The sequence below is a fragment of the Pogoniulus pusillus genome, chromosome 6 (genome assembly GCF_015220805.1).
Source record: "Pogoniulus pusillus isolate bPogPus1 chromosome 6, bPogPus1.pri, whole genome shotgun sequence".
Taxonomy (NCBI): Eukaryota; Metazoa; Chordata; class Aves; order Piciformes; family Lybiidae; genus Pogoniulus; species Pogoniulus pusillus.
In genome coordinates, this window is record NC_087269.1 from 10390050 (window position 1) to 10413367 (window position 23318).

General features: G+C 42.7%; 2 long non-coding RNA genes across 2 annotated transcripts; one reads left to right on the forward strand and one right to left on the reverse strand.

Moving 5' to 3' along the window:
* Positions 1-3888: 3888 nt before the first annotated feature.
* Positions 3889-17111, reverse strand: LOC135176454 (uncharacterized). Its single transcript, XR_010302659.1, has 4 exons — positions 16946-17111; positions 13930-13989; positions 13210-13252; positions 3889-4032 (listed from the first exon to the last, which is right to left on the reverse strand). It is a non-coding gene; the product is annotated as an uncharacterized LOC135176454 (long non-coding RNA).
* A 1825-nt stretch (positions 17112-18936) lies between these two features.
* Positions 18937-19663, forward strand: LOC135176455 (uncharacterized). Its single transcript, XR_010302660.1, has 3 exons — positions 18937-19021; positions 19206-19308; positions 19451-19663. It is a non-coding gene; the product is annotated as an uncharacterized LOC135176455 (long non-coding RNA).
* The last annotated feature ends 3655 nt before the right edge of the window (positions 19664-23318 follow it).

Sequence of the window (23318 nt, forward strand, 5' to 3'; positions counted from 1 at the left end):
AGTTGGAACTAGGTAATTTTTAAGGTCCCATCTAATCCCAACCATTCTATGAGTCTAACTTGTGCTGAGGCCCTTGCACTGAGGTCCTTGCACTGGGCTGACTCCACCACGGTGGCAGTACCTGGAAATTAGATTTTTTTTTCAATTCCCCCTGAGAAAACAAAATGACTGAGTAGCATCTGGCTGCGGAGATGAAGAGCATGCTGATTAACTTTAACAATACATGCCAGTCTAGAAGCACTTTTTGACAAAGGAGTGACAGCACACAGGTTTTTCAAGTCTGAATTTGGGAGGAGCTGAGTGTGTGCAGTGGGAGGAAATGAGTCTGTAAATGTGAAAAAGCCATGTGAACTGTTACTGACACCATGCTGTCAGGTGACTGATCAAGCATGTCCAGGGCTTGCCTGGACCACTGCTGTTGCAGAGTGCCTAGAAAGACCTGTCATGGGCTGAGCAACCCCATGCTTCTCACCATGGTGTGAATACAGGACAAGGAATGTCCTTATGCAAAGTGCTTAGCAGAGGGTACCTCATCTGATGGCACCATCAAGCCACTCACCTCGAGTTGCTTGTTCAGGTTAGGAAAAAAAAACAAATCCATCTGTAAAAGCCTGTCAAGAAAAGACTCAGAGCCCTCCTACATGGTATGGGTAAGAAAATAAACATAGGTTATGTTGCATTGGCCTCTGAGGCTAAGTCCTCATAATAATGCCTGGGCCTGCTTAACTTAGTAGGCATTAATGCTGACAAAAGTTCAGGGTTCATCAGTCAAGCTAATTTGTTGAACATTACCCTGCTGTTGCTTATCTGGGATAATCTTTCCTGCTGGAGGAGGGAAGAGGCAGGCTAATGCTCTTGGTCTCCCTTTGCATGAACTAGTTTTATCTTCCAGCCAGTGCTCCTGCTCTGTTACAACGCTCTGTTCAGAGGTGGCCACAAAGAGGGAAAAGCATTTATCAGTGTCCTTTTCATTATCTTTCATGATGAGCTAAAGAGACAAGGAGGGCTTTTTTTTTGTCATTACAAATACTGCATCTGTGCAGTTGCAGCAGCAGTGCTGGAGGGCTGATAGGTTTTGAAAAGCCTCTGTGCAGCTTGGTTTTGATAACCCTGATTTTCATTTGTTTTCCCAATACACACTTGGGAGAAAAAGCTGTGTGGGAGACAAGCCCGCCTCTTCCATCAAGAGCTGAGAAAACTTTTACTCATTGATTCACTTGTGAAATTCTCCAGCAAAACCAACTGCTTGAAGCCTTGGAAAAACATGCAGAATTTGCAGGATTAGACAGAATCTGAAAAGAACTCTTCCCTTGACAAAGCTTTCAATGAAGGCAGAGTAAATGGTGAAAGCAGATCACTCTAGCAGGAACCATCAATGTGAATGGAGTATGGGAAAGGCTGAGGGACTGCACATGCACTGAAGCATATGGTTACCAATTTGCTGGACATATGTTGCATTCCCCACAGGGCACAGGAGGACTTTTGGATTAGAGGGTGTAAATCATTGGTTATCACCATAGAATTAAGTCCTTTTCTAGATGTACAGAGTCTAAATATATATATCCTTTCTCTCCCTGGAGATTACTTCCCCTAGTTGTAGCTCAAAACCCACCAGTCACACTGTGCATTGCTTTTAAAAAAGAAAATGAAAATAACTGTTCAGACAGACCTTCTTCCCCTCAGCACAATACTTTTTGGAGGTTGGGAGGGACAGAAAAAGAGTGGAAAGTAGAAAGGCAGAAAAAAAAAATATCTTGAGACATTTTATCCCCTAATTTCCAGAGGGAGCCATGGATCACAGATGTGCTTTTACACCACAGCAGCACCTAATTATTTTTCAGGACTGTTGCAATACATGTTTAGGAATCTCTGAATAATAGAACCATATGGTAACATTGTCAGAAGGAGAAAATAGGAACCCAGTAGGCTGGGGGGATGGAGGGAGACTGCATTGAAAAGTGCTGGCTGTAAATAGAAAACAATTTGTCAAACAAAGAATGAGGAAAAAGCAGGAATGTGAATTGAAGATAAGGATTTTCTTCACCAGAGAAGATTCCAAAGAGCTTCATTCTTTGTTTTCCAGTTTGTTTTTTTTTTTTTGCTACAGTCATTCCCAGAACATCTGTCCTGTGAGACTGGGTATGGTGCTGTCACAAGCTTTTTGGAGGGCTGAGCTGGAGCTTGGACAGTTGCTTTACACCAGGGTGGGAAGCCTGGACATGACATGCACAAGGAGTTCTGGACATGCCATTGGTTGTGTGAGATCTGACACTGCTGTGAAAGCTCCTCCTGGTGTCCTGAAAGCAGCTACAAGGACACAAGACACATTGCTGTTGTGGTTTGAAGGGTTCCAGGTTATCCCAGATTTCCTAAAAAAGGTACAGAGACCAAGATCTGTCCCAGGGGACAAACTGGACACCCCCAGATACTGTAATTTTGTTATTCTAATCCCACAGTCCTGCAAATGCTTTAAAAGCAAGCAGCAAGGTCAATTCGTTCTCTTTTTCCCCCTTTTCCTTTCAGCTCTCTGGAGGGATCCTTATCGAGGTAACCATGCAGGAGTACCCCATGGGCCATGGCCTTCAAGGCTGCTGCTACAGTGAATTTTGGCCTGTTTGGGGCCTAAAATGGAAGATAATGGAGGTGGGGAGAAAATGAGCACTGGGGTTTTATGGTTTGGCTTGGCTGAGGGAAAGGTTTTCATAGAATCAGTCAGGGTTGGTAGGGACCACAAGGATCATCTAGTTCCAACCTCCCCTGCCAAGGGCAAGGACACCTCACGCTAGATCAGGCTGTCTAGAGCCTCATCCAGCCTGGCCTTAAACACATCCAGGGATGGGGTTTCCACCACCTCCCTCGGCAGCCTGTTCCAGGGTCTCACCATCCTCACGGTGAAGAACTTCTTCCTAACATCCAGCCTGAAGCTACCCGTTTCTAGCTTTGTTCCATTCCCCCTAGTCCTATCACTATCTGACATCCTAAAAAGTCCCTCCCCAGCTTTCTTGTCAGCCCCCTTAAGACATTGAAAGGCCACAATGAGGTCACCTCAGAGTCTTCCCCTCTCCAGACTGAACAGCCCCAACTCCCTCGGTCTCTCCTCATAGGAGAGGTGCTCCAGCCCTCTGATCATCCTCATGACCCTTCTCTGGACACATTCCAGTACATCCTGTTGTAACAGGGGATCCAGAACTGGACAGACTACTCCAGGTGGGGTCTCACCAGTGTGGAGTTTTGGGGGAATTCTTATGCATCCTGTGTTTGTAATAGGTGTTAGGGATTCATCTTTTCCTGCACATTTTAAAATCCAACTTTTCTGTGTTTTCTTCTCCAATTCAGTGACAGCATTATTATTTTACTGCCCTTTTTCCTTAAAAAGAGTAAAATAGAATAATCTAAGTCTGTTGTGCTTTTAAACAAAAAACTATGACATTTGCCATGGAAGCTTTTCACTTGGGGCAGTGTCTGTGTGTGTGGAAGTTATCCAAGCAGTCCTGGTGTCTCCAGCAGATTAGACTCTAATCTGCCTCAGCAGATGGACAAGGAAACACTAAAAGTGTGTGCAGACGGACATAAGGGCTTCTTTTCTCGGTGGTTCAGGACTGGCAGCTAAGGTAACTTTCCCAGACAAACCCACAGTGCAGCAAACAACACAGGAGAGAGGAGCAAACATGCAAGAGGAGGCTTTTTCCACCACACAGCTTGGGGTGAGATGACTCCACGCACTACTCATCTGCGTGGGCGTTGCAGCGCAGCAAATCCACCCAGCTGAAATCAAGGCATCAGAAAGTGACTGAAGCTATGCACAGTGGTGGAAAAAGCCTCTCTTGAACAAAAGGATGCTACCACAGGGATCACGAAGTCCCCGGCAAGAGGCAAGGGCAGCTGTAATTGTGTAAAGTGCTCTTTATTCATGGCCCTTCACTGAAGCTGTGTTCTTGATTGTGCCTCTCAAAAAAACTTCAGGGCCACTTCTTTCTTGTCCTCAACAAGATGCAATTCCCTCTCTCACGCTGAAGTGTGCATTTAATCATTCTGGAAAGTACCAACAAGTTTAATTGGCCCAATGAGCTAATTTTCAATCTTCATTTTAGTATCACTTCAAACACGATTTATGAACAAGAAGTATAAACGCTAATAATTTTAAGGTCACAAATTTCCAAGGGATCCAGAAAGCCTCACTGCAGCTATATTCTTCTGCATATATAACTTAGGTCACAAATAATAATTGTTAATTATCTGCCGACTGCTCAGAGAGCATCAGGTAGTCAGGTCTCCAGAGGGCATTCGCTGCAACCACAGCTGACTGCAGCAATACAATTGGAAACTGCTTCCCACCCGCAGGCCTATAACACTACTGAAGGATTGGAAAGAAGGAAATACAAATACCTATTCTCCTCCTCTCAAAAGCCCCAAACCTAAAGAGACTCCAAAGCTAAGAGACCTGATGACTTAGCCTTGGGCAAAACCAAAAATCACCACTCAGTCTGTTAGAAAATAACTGCAGATGATGTTAAGATATTTAAGCAAGGACGATGGCAACATAAGTAGAAGTTTCAACAGAGTAAGAACACACACTTCATGCTTATTAATTCTATTCTCTTTAGCCAGCTATAGAAGAACTAGTCTGGGCACAGGTGGCAATTTCCCTGAACACCAGGAAACTTTGTACAGGCAGGTCTACTCTGCTAAGACTCAGTTTACTGCTGACAATTAGAGCAGTGTAATGTTGGCACTGACCTGTTACTAATCTTGGGCAGTGTAAATCACTCTGAATTGTTTCAGGTGCTGGCTAAGAAAGGTAGTGACCATGTGGTAGCCAGCCCTAAACTCAAGTGTTTCTCACCATGAAGATGCAGACTTATTCTTCCAAACACTTTCCAATTTGACATTATTTTTCTGCTTTTACTTACCATTGCCAGCTTGATCTCCATGCCCCTTCTGGCTCCCTTTAGAAACTAACATTTCCTTGATTTCTCTTTTTCACCTAAATTTGGGGATTATTTTCTTTCCAGATTCAGAAATCTACCCAAACCAAACTTCAATGTTGGTTTCTGAGCAGGCTTTTAAACCTCTTTAATTAATTCATGTTACCTTTTGTCAGCACTGGTTGTCAAGAACCTCTCCAAACTTGCCATCTTTTAAAGTATTTTGTTAATCTCTTTATCTTGGGGCACAGAGGAACATTTTAAATCCCTAGCTTGACAACAAAAGAGACCAGCATGTTGCTCAAATACCAACACATTGCACAGGAAACACATTCCCTATAGAGATTCCTAGATGATAAGAGTGGAGGTTGCGTGTGACAGAACAAACTCTTGTTTTCTTTATGATTCATGAAGGATTTGCATCTGCAACAGACATCCAACATAACAATAATTACATGCTTATGTTCTTAACAAGCCACACCACCAAGAAAGACTTCCCAGATGCATTTACCACAAAAAGGTTCAAGCAGCAGCTTCTGCTGCTGTGCTTATATACCTGACCTAGAGACACTGCCTCCAGACTAAGAGAAGAGTCCAATTTTTCATGCCTTATCACTTATTCTTTTATGAGGAGGTCACAGCAAGAGCCAACCCAGAGGATATTTTTCTGCAGATATCCATGGGAATGAAAAAAATAAAACAGAGTATCATAGAAAATAAAACACATGTATAAAGACTTGTCACTCCAGACACAATGGGACAGTAAAACAAGCCAGCACTGTAGACTGTAAGTAGAGAAATTCATTGGGTACTTTGTCTTATTTAGGTTTCCCTATCTGCTTGCAGAGATAGCCTTGCTCTCTCAAGAGCCAGTACACATGTGCTTTAAACTGTGCAGCTGTAATACAGCCACCTTCAGATAAAATGCAAGGCTTTCTGGACAGACAGCAGTCAGAGGAAGCCTTCTTAATGATGATATGAATTTCTTTTTTTTAATTGTGAAGGTGACAGCCATTGGAATGGGCTGCCCAGGGAGGTGGTGGAGTCGCCGTCCCTGGGGGTGTTCAAGAGAAGACTGGATGAGGCACTCGGTGCCATGGTCTAGTTGTCTGGATAGGGCTGGGGGATAGGTTGGACTGGATGATCTTGGAGGTCTCTCCCAACCTGTCGGATTCTATGATTCTAAGTGGATTCAATTAATTCAGTCAGTGACTTTCTATTAGCTGTCCTTGGCCTACACTTGCTATCAAAATTTTCTGGGTAAGAACAGCCTCCTCAAAGCTGAGGCTGGGGGCTTGTACATCCTCCCTGGTCCTGGAATCCAACCATTCCTGAACCCACGCTTGTCCAGCACCTTTTGTGTCCCAAGGAGATAATTTGAGGCTCAATTTAAAAAAAAATACATAGCCACATAAAACTCTGGGATGTATTTTCAGTTTCTGCCTTAGTGACAGTCAGTAGTGGGGTATGCAGCAATGGATTCACATTCCCTGCATGTCAGCTCCACTCAGAAACCTTCCAGAGTTTCTTTTTTGTCATACCCCTGCCCGACCTGACAGAAAATAACATAGCATGAAATAAGGTAATATGAATGAAGAGCTTGAGAAATATTACACCAAATACCAATGAAATTTGTACCACTAAGTGCTTTTCTTACCTCTTGTATTCTTAAGAGCACAGGGAGGGACAAATGCGGTATTTGACTCTAGGAAGGGCCTTAAAAGCAAATCCATCCAGATCCCTCAGTCCAGGAACTTGAAAGTTGTGCTTTGTTTTGGAAAATTTACAGCAAAGTTTACAGTAAAATGAGAGAGGATCTTGGTGCTAACCAGGGCCTTTCCTGCACTGTCACTGTTCAGTGGAGACTCCCCACAGATGACTCAAGGAGCTATGAAACAGTTGCTTGTTACAACCTTAATTTTCTTCCCCTTACACTAAACCTGAATCTGCTCTCCCCAGAATAAGGTCAGAGCTGTGCCCTTCTCTTGCTTTCACTTCCTCCCCTAACTCCTATTTAGAATACTGCTGTTAAAGCATGATGGCTTAAAAAGTTCTCTTCATTTGTACCCATAAAGACACCCACATTTCAGGGCATCAGATGGGAAGTGATGTTGCTACACATAGCTTCCAACCGTTTATCTCAACTCTCCACTTCTTTGGTTGGATCACAGGGTATGGAGCACCCAAGAAAGAAGGCTAGTTATATTTCTGGTCTGAGTTACCACGTTGTTATTAGTAGTCTTTTGCTGAGGAACTGCTAATTCCTGTAACCTTACTGTCACAATGATACTGTCTTCCTGAAAGACAGCCAGCCAAGAACAGAAAGACATAAAATGAATAGAACCAACTTGCTTAGCATTACCCCCAAGACGTACTTCAAAAGTACAGAAATGTTCATAAGTTCCTGCAGCAAGACCTAGCTATGGCTAACCAAAGCTGTTTTGTAATGACAATAAAGGGTAAAATTACAATCAATTTTCCACTGATTCCACAGTACTGCAGTACCATCATATTCATATCTTTGTAAAGAAACCTTAGATAATTATTTTTAACTAATTAATTTTTCTACAGAAATACTGTGCACACTGGAGTGTGTCCAGCCGATAGAGGGAGGTTCTCCTCTCCCTCTACTCTGCCCTACTGAGGCTCCACCTAGAATATTGCATTCAGTTCTGGGCTACCTCGTTCAAGAAGGACAGGGATCTACTTGAGAGAGTCCAAGAGAAGGCTACAAGGGCGATTAAGGGACAGGAGCACAGGCTGAGAGACATGGGGCTTTTCAGTCTGGAGAGGAGAAGACTGAGAGGGGGAGTCTAATAAATATATATAAATATCTGAGGGATGGGGGTCAAGAAGAAGGGGACAAACTCTTCTCACTTGCACCCTGTGACAGGACAAGGCACAATGGATATAAGCTACACCACAGGAAGTTCCACCACAACATGAGAAAGAATTTCTTTACTGTAAGGGTCACAGAGCACAGGAACAGGCTCCCCAGGGAGGTTGTGCAGTCTCCTCCTCTGGAGAGTTTCAAGACCTGTCTGAATGCATTCCTGTGTGACTTACACTAGATTCTGTGGTCCTGCTCTGGCAGGGTAATTGGACTCAAAGATCTTCAGAAGTCCCTTCTGATCTCTAACATCCTGTAATGTCCATAAGATGACAAATAACACAAGGTGTGACACTGTTACTTTCTTGATTTCATAGAAATGTGTCTATAATAGTTTGTTGAGACACAGAAAACATCAGACCTTGCAATAGGCAAACTTTCTCATTTTCTCTCTCTCTATGAGGTGGTTTTCTAACTCAGGCTAACTTAACATCTTCCTGCTTCCTGCTTTTTAGCTTGATTACAGTTCTCACATATACCTTTAAGCTCCTGACTTACCTTGAACTTAACATACCTCTTTTTGGCGTTCCATTTCAACCTGCTTTCCCACCCCGATACTTGAGACTCATTCACAGAGTGAAAATACATCTCTTTCTTTTTGATGCTAGCCATTCATGGTGTTCATATTGTTCATCCGTCTCTGTCAGGGTTGACTCATCTCTGTGACGTCCACTATTATCTGTCCTGTCATTTCCAATTCGTGCCTTACGGCATTATGATGTGTTCTCCCTTCCACACTGATGGACAGATATGGCTTGAAAGAGATGTGTGACAGAAAACAAAGGGCTTTCCTACTGATCTTGTCAGCTACCTTACTCCTTGAGGACACATTTTTTCATCAGAACTCCCACCAGAACCAGAGAAGATCTTCATTCCCCCAAATCTCAGCCTTTCTTTAGCTTAATCACTTTTTGTTAATTAGCTACATGCCCGTTCAGAGCTGTCCTATGCACCTTTTTGTACTTGTGTAGCTTTAACAGTTAAAGCTGAGACATCTCTCTACGAAATGTGGGTAAACATTAGGCTTTAAAAAGGTGCTCAGATGTCAGGAGTAAGTCTTGCTGACGTAAGGACCTCTGTTTCCATTTAACTGCACCTGTCATCAGGAGGCTCACACCATCCAGACATGCCCACATGCACAGTATCACAGTATCATCAGGGTTGGAAGAGACCTCACAGATCATCAAGTCCAACCCTCTACCACAGAGCTCAAGGCTAGACCATGGCACCAACTGCCACGTCCAATCTTGCCTTGAACAGCTCCAGGGACGGTGACTCCACCACCTCCCCGGGCAGCCCATTCCAGTGTCCAATGACTCTCTCAGTGAAGAACTTTCTCCTCACCTCGAGCCTAAATCTCCCCTGGCACAGCCTGAGGCTGTGTCCTCTCGTTCTGGCGCTGGCCACCTGAGAGAAGAGAGCAACCTCCTCCTGGCACAAAGATCTGACCACACTGGCACCGCTGCTGATTTCAGATGTGGCACAAACCTACAACACACACTACTAATGGCCCTGGATCCCTCCTGCAGCAGGGTTGATGTGGGTGTCTTTTGCCCCTCACAGCAGGAGGTTTTAGGGGTAGTTGACCTAATCAAAGAACATAATAAATAGCTACACTGAGATGATTGACTGAAGGTGCCTGTGCCAGTCATTGCCCTTGGTAGGTTCAAGTGGTTTGGCAGCAATCAGGTTAATACCCAGCCTCGTGTGACTGTTACCAGAGAGCAGAGTTACATGACAGGTTCTGCATTAAGGAACAGCAATACACTAAGACAAGGAGTTCTTTCACACGAGGAAGAAGTACCACCTGTTCTCTACTCATTTAACAGACTGGAATGAGTAGTGAGGGTAGGATGTGATAAAAAGGCAGTATTTAGGGACACAGAAGAGACAAATCAAATTATTGACAAGAGTAATCTAAGAACAAATATCATGCCTAGGAACTAACAAGAAAACCCCACATTTTACATTCTCACCTACTGTTGTCCTGCAATCACCCTACGGCCTCATTCTGCTGCCATCAACAGTGACCTGTGTAGATCTTAGCAGTGCTGCTAGCTCAGCATTCTGCTCCCTGATTTCCCACTTCAGTGCAACAAGTACTTCATGCTCTGATCATAACTCAGCAAGGAGGTCTGTTGCTCCTGCCAACACTTCTGATAGAGAAGTCTTTCACAGCTCTCCTGGAAAGCATATCTGAGAGACATCCTGGATATCATACCCACAGGTATAATACTGGAAGGACTTTCTGATAAAACTATGGTGACCTACAAAGGAAGCCTGAAGGCATCATCCCAACTTCTCAATGGCCTGTAATACTGAGAAGGTAAATTATGGCACATTAACATCATGTTTGCCATTTCCTATGAGCTATAGCAGTAGTAGCCTCCTAAAGCTCAGGACAGCAGTAGAGGGAAACATCAATAACACCTGGTCTACTCTCATGAAGGCTGCAGACCTCTGTGACAGCAGGTCTGAGTGGAGGGAGTTTCTGACCTCCCATCTCATACAGCGAGAGAGAGACACACAGCCTGTTCTCTGCCCAGCTTGAGCTGAACTGAGTTTCAGCCACACATCTGTGTTCTGCTCCAGGTCTGGAGAGGTGCTTGCTGTTTAGGAAATCTGCAGGCAAGGGATCCAGCAGCCTTTGGAGACTGGTCAGCAACACCCATTCATACAACAGGACTGATCCAAGACAGACCATGTTTGGGAAGTGGAAAGCTTCACTCAGCAGCAGTTGATGCAATGCCTCTGGAAAGCAAGATGGGCAGAGAGCTCTGATGCATCCTCTCTGTGTCACATGAACTGGAGATGGAGGATATTCATACAAATGCGGGAAAAAGCAGAACAGAGGGAGGAAGGAACAAGCAGACGGGGAGGAGGAGGTGCTGAAAACCGGCAGGGGAACAGCTCTTTCTGGGAGAGAGTAGAAAAGATTTTGCGTTGAGGAAAGCTGGAGTCAGTTATTTTTGTACAGATTTTAAAGTTCACCGAACCCAGCTCTGGAAGTTGCACGTTGTGTTTTTGGCTGGCAATATCAACATACCATATGGACAAGGCTCAGTTTGAGCTTTACAATATTGTTTGGATTTGATATTGACGTATTTTCGTCACCGAACCTGCCTTGGATTGTATGTGCTTTTCTTCTGATGCACGGTGGGTGAAAACAAAAAAAAAAGCAAAAAGCAACAAAAGAAATGCAAAGGGAAACTCCTGTATTTTGAATTAGGCTAGAAATCCATTGACTTTATCTCTAACAGCATCTACCAGACATGGTAGATTTCAGACAAGAGGTAGAGGCAAGGAATACTATACTACTGTAGATATCCTGGAGGCTGCTTCTCCATCTGTTTGTCCCATTATTATTGGACTGCTTCCCTGTTTTAGGGATTTGCTAAATTAAAGGGGTAAAGGGGAGAACAGTCTAAAGATAGTCCCCACATTTACTGGTATGATAACAAATGAATGTCAACAGCTCCTGCCTACCATGCTCTGAGAAGATCTCGAGCAGAAATCAATCTGGAACAAAAACCTGGAATGGATGAAAGCATAGAGGCTGAAGGGAGTGAAGCATACAGGGAAATGATCTAGAGGTCTGAGACACAGCAGCTGACACCACTTCCTAGTTTTTCTACTTGTAAAGCTTTTCACTTGTAGTGTCTTCATGTTCCTGATGAAATTGTGCAAGCTGAACTTGGAAAAGCTCAGGACTTTTGTCACTCCTGACCACTGATCATAGCTGCCAAAGGCAAGACTGTCAGGTAGATAAATTCTATGCAGCTAACCTGCTGACCTGATCACAGTGCTTGGTATTGTAGCCTGGAGATGCTGTCTAAGCTGAGGAGAGCTGCAATGGCCTTTCAGCCCAGCCCAGCTAACACCTCAGTTGAGCTGCTGAGAAAAAGCAGGAACTGTCAGAGGGTGGGTGCAAGTTTCCAGCCACAAGAACCACTGTCAAGAGAGAAGGGTGACTGACTTTGCAGAACCATCATAGTGTAAGGACATAAGTTGATTACAAGGACAGTTGTCCATGGGTACTATGAGAATCCCAAGCAGCATCCTCTGAGCTGCATGGAGCTGCAAGAAAACAGGGGAGAAAAACAGCATCAGGAGAACAAAGCCAGCACTTTGGTACCTGAACCTGGTTTGGGGATTTTTTGAGTTTGTTTATTTTTGTAATAATGTATGAAGCTTGCAACATTTTATGACATGAATACTGCTGGCTGCATTCTTGTGCTTGTGTTCTCATCCTCAACAGGGTCTCTCATTGCTACCGTAATAGGAAATCCAACATCCAACAGTATCCAGCAAACACTCTGGGTTAGATTTGAACCCAAGAAGTGTGCAGTCTAAGATTTTGCATTTTAGGAACTTCCATTCAGCCACTGTCCCTATGTCCCTAGTTGATACTTTCTTTTTTTTTTCTACAACCTGCATGTTAGTAAACTGCTAATTACCATCCACAGCAATAAATGAAGCAGTAGTAAAAAGTCCTCCTACAGATCTCTTCCTACTCCTTGCAAGCCCATGATGCACCAAACTGTGTATTTACATTTTCAGAGATTGCTTGCCTGAAATGTAATTGAAGACATACAGATCATCTGTTTACAGTAACAAATTGCAGTCATTTCAGTAGAGGCTTTTGTGACAATTTCCCTCCTAACGTGGCTATTTTTGATTGCAGTTCAAACAAGAAATACACTGGGGACGTGATTATAAAGCTTGCAAAGATGTTAAAACGAAGAAGGAATATTGCAGTAATCCTTGCTATACATATAAGAAAAGCTACACTGAAAAGAGAGCCTCTTTTCCCTTCCCAGAACTGCAGATGAGGAAGTTATGAGTACAGGAGTGCAGCACTGTACTCTGCGATACCAAACCTCTGTTGAGCTGTGATAGCCACAATCCTGCTCCAAACTCTCTCTTTAGTAGCTCTCCAGCAGCAAGTCCTACATTTCCTTCCCTTGTCATATCCATCTATTCCTGAGCTGCTTTACAGGCTACAGAGTACATCTATCTTCCAGGCAGCAGCAGGAGCCACACAACACAAGCTCAAATAGCTGCTTGATTCACCTTGTGAGATTTTCTGCTGGTGGTTATAACCTCTGCTCTTCATTTATTAGAGCCCGCTGATACAGGGTGGCCAGCATTCTGCCACAGTGACAGAAATATGAGAATCTTTCACTTATCTCCTGTCACCATGACTTGCAGAACACATGGTGTTGGTAAAGATTTAGAAAGGAGTGTGGACAAGAAAGGCAGTCATCCAGTATGGTTTGAATCAGAAGCTCTGTGGGGAAACAGCTTGCTCATTACACTGAGCACTGGCAGAGAAGCTCAAGAGACCAGTGACTGATGCAGAACCAGGTCTCTAATCTCTCTGCAGATACTCACTGTAGAGAAAACCTCCACTGCATCCTGTGTTTCCAGGCTTTTCCTGTGCAAGTGAGAAAAGGGAAAGGGAAAAGGTGTAGACTCATTTTTAAGTCACAGTTAAAACCTGAAACTATAACTTAGAGCAAAGTAATACCAAAACAAGAGAACCAGTGTCCTTGATGGTACTACTGTGCTGGTTTGAGGCTAATTAGAATATTTTAATGAGAGAAATTAGATCATTGGCTGTAAAGGGAAAATAATAGTGATGTCTGTATCACTCACTGGTTCTGCCAAGGGACATAAAACCAAGAAACAGTAACAAAGTTTCTCAGTCTCTGCCTGGCTGCAGCTTGCTTCGTTAACTCCTTTGTCTGGACCTGTATAACTCAATCTAATTTTTCTTCTAACTCCTTATCTGCATCTCACCCCTGCATGTATCTCTTCTGAGATAAGGGAGGAGGTGGGAAGAAAGAGGGGAGTTAGTTCAGAGCCCTCCTGAGCAGTTCTGCTGTTCAGGAGGTGGGTTTTGAATTTCTGAATTACTTTTAACTTGCATATAATTGTATATAGTTGTAAATATCCATATATATTGTGTATATGTGCTTGTAAATTTGTGCTACGCTGTAAATACAGCTTACTTCTTAACTTCCAGCCAGCTGAGTTAGTCCAGTGAATCATGTGTGTAACTCTCAAACTACCACAACTACATAGACTTTGGCTGATGTGACTGATACCTACCTGCTGCTGAGTATCTAAACTCTGCTGATGCTTCTGAATATTTTTCCACTTCTGCTTGGGCTGGAGTTGGAAGTTTAGAAAACACAAAAAAATTGCTGCTGAAAACAAACTGTCATTGTGCCCTCACTTCTAGTAGTAAGAGCATTTGTGCAACATGTAACTCAGCACTGCCATCTCATAATCTTTAAAGGTACTTTGTCCAAAGACATTTGAGCCAACTCATGTCTGCCAAAACAAAGCATGGTGCTATACCACCTTCTGACCAGTTCAGCTAAACTCTGTTGCTTTTTGTTTTCTCCTGCATTTTCAGAATAGCCATTGATTTATTCTAAGTTTTAAAAGAAATCAGAGCAAAAATTATTTGCACAAAGAACAGGTTTGGAAATCAGAAGTCACAGCAAAGTGCAGGAAACCTTGAAAATATTAAAAGTCATTTTGAAACTCTAATTCTCCTTGAATTTCACTAAATGCTTAGTTGCATCTCTTGATCCTCACTCCCTGTAAATTCTCACAGAGTTTCTGACCAGAGATAACCTGACTATGAGATGTGTTTAGGTCCACTAAGCAACTGCTATCTGCAATGGCTACCTTACATTTGGAGGAACCCTAGAAGCACTAGTTTAGTTTAACTGATGTGGTTAATCTCTCTCTGCAAACTCCTCATCTGCTGGAGTCAAAAGAAATCAGCTTCAAAGGGGCCAAACCAATTTTGTGTGTGCATTAATGATGAACGTCACATTCACTGCAATGGCACTTTCCTCCCTGCACAGATATGTGAATGTAAAACCCTCTCTGTTGCCTTTAGTAACTATGAAAAGGGAGAAACTGGCTAAACCAGCTTCAAGATCTTAAAAATAGGCCACAGTCCAAGCCCTATTAACAGATTAATGCTGCTAGCAAAATTCTTTTTTCTCATGACAAGAAAGACTATGAAGCATTGATGAAATTATGTAGATTAGTAGGAAACAGCAAGTATTACTCAACTACTCTAATCCATCAAAGTAGCCCCATTACTCCTGCAATTCTGTTGATCAAGCAGAGACAACTGGAAAACACAGCTGACCTTGAACACACATGCATAACTATCAATTAAGTTACCAAATGTACATAAAAAGTAATATTTTTGTAGGCAGAAGGTTTCAGTGTAAAAGTAGTCTGACAAGACTGGGGGAAAGACAGTAAATTGTGACACCTGTATCAGAAAAAAATAGGCCTTCATGACATTCAGCTTTCAAGCAGCAACATTTTATATGCAGATGAGATGCAAACTGAAAGTATCTATCAAAAGTCTGGAATTGTCCCATTTATATAAAGCAGATTAACTGGCCCAGAGGAATTCAAGTCAGTAAGAGGATAAAGCAGCCTTGCAAAACTGACTATAATTTTCAGAGTGGTAGATCTCAGTTATATTTTTTAGTTTCTTTTCCCCATCTCTGCCCTTCTGACCAGAAAGAAAATGCTGATCTTCAAGAGAAAAAGGCAGGTTAATTTCCCTGCATTTATCTGAACCCACTCAGCATGTGGGAGGATGGATGGTTCTGTGGTTAGGTCAACTGAGAGTCAGATTCTGTTCCTGGCTTCCTCTCTAACTGTGGGTGCCTAAAAATTCTAAATCGTTCCTCTGATAAAGGAGAGGAATTTCATTCATCCTGTGCAGGCATGGTGATACTGGGCCATCAGCCTATGACAAAATCTCTATGTGCAAAACATCTGTGTCTTGAAGGTTCAACTACCAGTGTGTTTAAGCCACAAAATTTACTCTATATCTCACACACCACTCATACTCAGGTGTGCTGTTGCAAAGACAGAGGCCAATGCACACAGTGGGATACAATGCGAGTTGCACTGCTCTGCCACAGTGAGTCCTGAAGTTTTCATTTTGCCCTCGTACAGAAAAAAATACATTACTCAAGTGAAAAGAGCATCAAATGGAGACAGCAGCCTGGCAGACAAAGCATCAATGTCCACAACCAGTGATGCCCATTATGAACATAGGAATCAACAGGCTGTGAAGCATGCATTGCTTCAGCTGCTTTTCTACCCATACTGCCCACTGACATTTCAGTTTCCAATCTCTCACCTATTTATATTGTGTGTACAAGAGTGTGTGAGCTGGTGGCAAGTTTTGCTATCTGCCTTGCTGAAGTTGAAAGGAAAGCAGACATTCTCCCGCAACAAATCAATGGAGAGAGAGAAGGTCTTAAAATAACCCAGTACCTGACAGAGCCAGAAAACTCTCCTTTGCCTGCCCCTATTTCTGTAGCACACCTCTAAAGAGACAGCTGTGCTCCAGTCCACTGCAGAGTTCATTAGGAAGCTGCTGCATGATGCATCGGATGTAGGTGTGTGTAGGAAGCCAAGTTCATAGTTTCACAAAGCATTTTCCAAATGCTTTTCCAAGCATATGTAGCATCATTTGCATCAGCTGTTGAAACCTTTGCATTCAGAGCTCTACTCTGACTACTTCTGAGCTACACAAGAAAAAAAATCCATTAAAACTTCATAAATATCTCTGTTAGAGAAATCTAAGTCAATTCTGCACGAGCAAAACGATCCAAACTGACTGACATTGCTATGAGCTGAATTCTCTGGTTTACTTACAAAGCGATCCAAGGGCAAAGGCAAAGCCAATTTTCCTCCTACACAATATACGTCAACTTGAGGAACCTTCTAGGAAAGGCAGGAAAGAAAGCACCCATTCATTCACTAATTTTCTGTCCTACAGCTACCAGCTAAGGAAATAGAGTTGAGGAGGGGGGAGGGAAAATAAAAACCCTGTGTGAGGAAGACCTCTGCCTATTACAGAGGATGATGAAGGCCATTAATTATTTTTTTAGGTGATTTGTATAAGAACTAATACAAATAAAATGAAACCACAAAGAAAGAAAAAAAAACACAACAACAATAACAAAAAAAGCAGGAGACTTTCTAACATGAAATGGACACAAACATCTACCTATCCTGTATTTAAATTGTTCCTTCAAGAGAGATGGGGAACAGCACAAAGAAAACTTACATAGCTGCTTGAGTCACGTGAACCTTTCCAGTAGCAGGAACACTTCAACCTCCAGATACATTAGGAGGGAAGTGACATTTATAACCCTACTGAATAGAGAAATAAAGAAAAGCAATGAAGAGATCACTTGTTTCCACTGCCTGCCTTCCTTCCTCCCTCGCCTCCTCCTAACTCATATACCCTCCAGGAAGAAAGATTTGAGTCTCTTTTGACTTTTCAGAACAGCTGGTCTGTTTCTAACAAATGAGATACCCAGAAGGTTTAGGAGTGATCAAGCAGCTGAAGAGACCCAGCTGACCTCAGGCCATTGCCTCCCTTCTTCTGGAGAAACCCAACCCTTCCTAAATGCCAAAGTTGAGGCATGTCCCCACAGCAGTTCAGGGAAATCTCTGTTTTACGGGATGTATCTTGCTAATGCTTTTCACCTTTGCTCCAGCCTTGCTCCCCATTTCATCTGAGGAATGCAGAAGCAACTGAGCCACTGCTGTTTTGACCATTACACCACTGACAACTAAGAGCCTTACACACAAGGGACTATGATTTTAGGTAGAAATGTTAGGTTTTTTTTCCCCTACAAGCAGTATTTTCTTGCTTCTGTGGAGATTTGTCGATTGCTTAGTTATTCAAGCAGTGTTAGGTTTTCTCTAAGGAAAGGGCAGTAAGAATTTCAGATCAGAACAAGAGCTGACGCATTTCCAAACCAGATTAATGAAAAATGCTTTCACGTCAAGCCTTGCAATGAGCTGGAAGAGCACCACCACCACCACCACCACCATTTTGCGTAGCCAGGAAAGGCTTCCAGAGTTAACAGACAGAGTAATACTGACAGCAGGCTATCTGCATCACTGTGCCACGTTAGCAGTACTGCAAAATGAGAGCTATGAAAAGTGCCAGGGCAAGCAGAGGGACATTGTGTTCATTAAGGGTCGCAGATGGTAGTTAAAGCTCGTCAGCAAAATGCTGTGCGCATCCATGAGCAGCTCAGTTCAAATAGCAGACACAAACCACTACAGGAAGCACACATTCCTCAAGACCAAAGCACTGGTCTCAGCTAAGACTAAGGGACCAAAAGCTACTAATGAATGAGCAGATGGGTCTTTGAATGATGCTACTCACTCGGTGTCAAAGGTGATGCAGAGTCTGCAGCAATACTTGTCAGAAACATTGTCCAGCAGACCGAATGACAACAGGAGATCCTTTAACTATTATTGACAGCAGCCACTTTTTGTAAGAGTTCCTAAGTTTCTTGAAATTGCCCTCAGACTGTCCAGAGAAGCTGCTCTTTGAAATGCTTCATTGTGAAGCTCCCAACCATATATCTACCATCACTCTCTCTGCATCCCAGTGGACAACTTAGTGATCATTATATCAAAACACTGAACTCTATATCCAGCTTCTATTAGAGAGGAGCTCCAAATGGCAAATTTAGATCTTCATGCTGCTATAAGTGGGCAGATATTGAAATGCAAGGTCTGAGTCCTGTCTCACTTTTCCAGCAAATGTGTGAAAATGCTAGCTGAAGAGAGTTAAGCAGAAGCAGTCTTTAATTCAAACATGTGCTGCCACTGTGATCTGAAAAGTGTCCCCTTCCCAGGAGGGGGGAAGCATTACTGTCCAATCAAAGGCTGTCACTCACAAGCCAAGTGCAATTAGCCAGAGGCATGTTGCTACTGATAATAACAATAATGAGTCTCAGGCAGAGACACCTTCCCTGGCAGGCTGCTGTTTGGGCTTGAAAAACAGTTTTGGAATAAATAAAACAAAACCAGAAGCCATCACATTACTGATTTTTCACCTCCTACTCAAGCACTCCATAGAGATTCACTCTGGGCTCTGTCAAAAGCGAGCAATTACTCCCAATCAGAGCTATCTGGCATGGAGGGAGTGACTTAGTACATTCCTTGGGGTGGGTGGGTATTTTTAAACTAATTCAGATAAAGGAGCTAGCGTGCCGAGTGGGAGAGGACTACTCATTTCCAAGATTACCTCCCAGCCCTCCTTCCACTCCAATTCCTTGATTTTTAACGTACTCCCACTGCTTTATGACTGGTGCATTACACATAACCAGCTCCTGAGGTGACTGCTCCTGGGCAATAGGAGAAAATTGCTCACATTCCAATGTTGGGCGAGTTGGTTTTTTTCTTTTCTTCTTTTTTCCCCCCCCTTTTAATTTATTTATTGCATATGCAAAATGTTTGTTACACTGCACTGCCACAAACCCACATTCTTATCTCTCACCTCCCCTCAAATAACAATTCAGAAAGGTAACTGAGGATGCCAGGAAGAAAGAAGCCAGATGATAGCACGTTGCAGAAAGATCTGGCCACAGCCTGTGCTCAGCTTTTCACAGCTGGTTTCAAAAGGTACCAAGCTTGTGACCAATTATGTCAGGTGATATTTCTGACATCTCTGGCCAAGGCCTCCAAGCCACTATCTGGGCACATAGTAACTTCTCCCACTTCTGCAAAGCCAGCATTTGTAATTTTGGTCCCTTTCACTTCCCAGAGGATGAAGTAAGTCAAGAGAAAGCCTGTGCTGGCAAGCGAGGACCATCCTGGGCATGGTGATGGTACAGACAGCTTGTTCCAAAAGACATCCAAGACCTACAGCCCCTCCCCTTCCATTTCCAGGTACCTCAAACCCGATACTCTCTGCCTGGGTGCACTAGAGTGTGTGTAAAGTGATGTTGTATCTCTAATAGTCTTGTAAGAATTTGATAGGGCTTTGTAAAAAGCTTTTTTCTTAGAAAGTACTAAAGAGTAGTGTTGCACAAAGTGACTTACAAGTTCTTTTTGTAATCATTACTACAATCCAGGAAAAGAAACATAAGGGAAATATTTCAATCTTATTCCCTAATAAGGCACTCCCCTATGAAGCAGAGTAGGTCAATTATGCTGTTATTGCTGTCAAACTCTCAGCCTAGGTGGCACAGAGGTGTTTTCCTGGAAGGTAATTTACTAGACTTATTTTTATTGAACCCAAATGTTTCCCTTCCTTCTGAGTGCATATTCTCCAGAACAGTTTTCCAGAAAGAAGTATTTGCCCCAGATTGTTGAATGATAGTATTATTAAACTCTCTTTTTAGCTTTATCTGTGCTAGACAGCTGGCAGCTATGGATGTCTGTGCCACCCAGGTAGGGATGTTTTCAGAGACTGCTATTAGCAGCACACTGCACTATGAGAGCCTGCAATGTAACAGGCTTGGGTTATTTAGTATAGAGTATCTCTTGCATGGAAGAATGTCCCTTGCCAGCAAAATGTTGCTTGCTGAACACCAGCTGCATAAGAAAAAAATAAATTACAGTGGCACATCCAACTCTCAGTGTTCACTGCAGGGAAACCTTGGCAGCAGATTTCTCCTGTGAGATACATAATACGGTCTTCAAATACTTTATCACTAGTAGTAGACAGCTGGAAGTCAGCAGCTATAATATGCTTCAAGATACAACACTGGCACCCTAGAAATGGGTATTGCTAAACAGTTGTTATAATTTCCCACATTATGAATCACACTGGTTTTCTCTGATACAACTTACACACCAAGCAGGTGGGGTAGCTGGCCAAAGAAAGCAAATCTTAGCTCTGTACAATTCCACAATGAAGGTAATTAGTCACATCCTTGCTCTTATCATTTAAAACAATGCAGAAGAAAGGAAGCACCTACCGACCACTGTAAGTTTATTTAGATTAAAGATAGATAAGACTTAATAGTATTTTTTGAACAATTCAATGTTCAAAATGAATCCAGAATAAAAGCAGGACTGCTGTGATTTACCTTCTTCAAAGATGTACCTTCCAAGTAAAACAAGTTAAACTGAAGGTGGGATCCGTTCTCAAAAAGACAAAATTATTATTAAATATTAAAAAAATAAATTGGCATGGAATATTGTGCAGATAAATCCTCAGATTTGCAGGGGAAAGATCACAACTCTGCACTATGAAAAAAGAGAGGAACAATTATTTCTCAGGTAGCATGTCAGAATAAATATGGAAATGCAGGGAAAGTTGAGGGCAATATAATGGAGAAGAAGAAATGCTTTTAAATTTGGCTATGCATATGAAAACAAAACTTACTCACTTCTCTCAACCTAAACCACGCTGAGTTTTTCTGTTATATAAATTTAGGCTTCCAATCCAGAGTCAGACCTACATTAGCATCACAACACTGAGTCACTTGGCTGACTGACGCAGACATACTGAGTTCTCCAGCTGAAGAACTTAATTTTTTCCCTGTTAAAAACATAAACAGAATCTTTCTGGGTTTGTTTTGTTTTGTTTTCCTTTTTAAAACATATTGCTCCTTTTTAGGAATCACAGAATCATAGAATCAACCTGGTTGGAAGAGACCTCCCAAGATCATCCAGTCCAACCTAGCACCCAGCCCTAGCCAGTCAACTAGACCATGGCACTAAGTGCCTCATCCAGGCTTTTCTTGAACACCTCCAGGGACGGTGACTCCACCACCTCCCTGCGCAGCCCATTCCAATGCCAATCACTCTCTCTGTGAAGAACTTCTTCCTAACATCCAGCCTGTACTTCCCCCAGCACAACTTGAGACTGTGTCCCCTTGTTCTCTTGCTTGTTGTCTAGGAGAAGAGACCAACCCCCACCTGCCTACAACCTCCCTTCAGGTAGTTGTAGACAGCAATGAGTTCACCCCTGAGCCTCCTCTTCTCCAGGCTAAACACTGAAAGCTTTCAAATGGTGTAGTCAAAGTGTTGTAACATAGAAACTAAATGCTCTTCTTGGACAATAGCTAACCTGCAACATGTTACCTTCAACCTGTTACCTTCTCTGACAACCACATTAATTGAAAGCTTGAAACTTTTTTTAAACCACTTTGTATAATTTCCACAAGTAGAAACCTATCCCATGAACTATGCTCATGGGAAAAATCGCTACTAAAGGACTGTGATGCCCAGCCACTGTTACCAGTCTTAGTGTGGAAGAGGAAGAAACAATCCCTGTTTTGCAAATATTTCTGGAATTCTTGAAGCCTGGAAGTTAATCAGCTGTAAAAGGCTAAGTAATAGTGAAGATACTAACAATATTTTCTAACTCAAGAACTCCTGACCGCTGTTGCCACAATGATGTCTGTGATCATATATTGCAAATGAAGAGGATTTAATGAAAAAATGAAACATAGTTGCATATCTCACCACCATTAGGCACTATTAATAAGCAGAGTAGCTTATTGTCTTCTCTGCAGATGAGAGAAAATTTCGATTAAAAAGTGACTTGCCCATAAATCAGAGCTTTTCAAAGCAACATTTGACATGTGCAAGCAGAGGAGTAAGACAGGAACTCAGTGAGCGAGCAGCAGGTTGAAGCGCGCACAGTAACGTGCTACATACTGGACCAAATGTGTGCATCACACAGAGATTCAGCACAGCTAATGACATCTTTTCTTGCCAGGCATTAAGATCCCATTAACTGGTGAGTCATTCTACCATCTGCAAAAAGCAGGTCCTTCCTCCTCCCTTCCCCACATCTCAGGACAAGTAAAGATGAAGCCTGAAAACAACTTTGAGCTCTTTTAATTTGTCCTTATGAGCAGTTTCATTGATTCCCTTGGTGATATCACTGGTGGTATCTCCAGTATTCTCTCAACAATATTTACTACAGTGTAATGTAACACACAAAGAGAAACAGGTTTCCCAGCTGCACACACATCAGCATGCAAAACGACAACCAGAACTGACACCTCTGACAGCTGCATTGAGAAATATATGGGTTTGCATCCATTGCCATTAAGCAAAATGGCATCCATTTGAGAGCCAAGATTGAAGAAATAAAATCTTACAACAGAGCATTAAGCTGGGAGGCTAACAACTGAAAATGAATCTAGCTGCCTGTTAAGCCCCTGTCATTTCACAGCTTCCAGACACCAATGGAATCTTCTGGCAGATAGCTTCACCTGCAGGTCAATACATACCACACAAGTTTTGTTTATTTTGGTGGTTAAGTGCTCTGATGCCATACAAAAACCTAGACAAAAAGTGAACTCACATCACCCGTCTATCTCAAGCTGCTAGTTGATAACCACATGCCAGGAACTGCTTCTCTTACTCCTCCCAAGGAGGCCAATCAGCCACTCGTCAGAATGGCCAGAGCCAGGGCTCTTCCAGTAATGAGTTATTCGTTCCAGAGTTACTGTGAATGTGGTTCTCCAAGATTTTCCTTAGTAACAGTCCACATGCCATATCATTCCCAGCAGAGCTGGCATGGCTGTTTAAACACTGGCAACCAGACTTGGTAACTCATCCAGATGAGAAAACATTCTTTTTTGCTGTGCTAGCATCATGGGGAACTTAGCATGAAAGCTGGTTGCAACATTAGAAGACTCTGATGTCTGCCCATCTCAGAGCTCAGA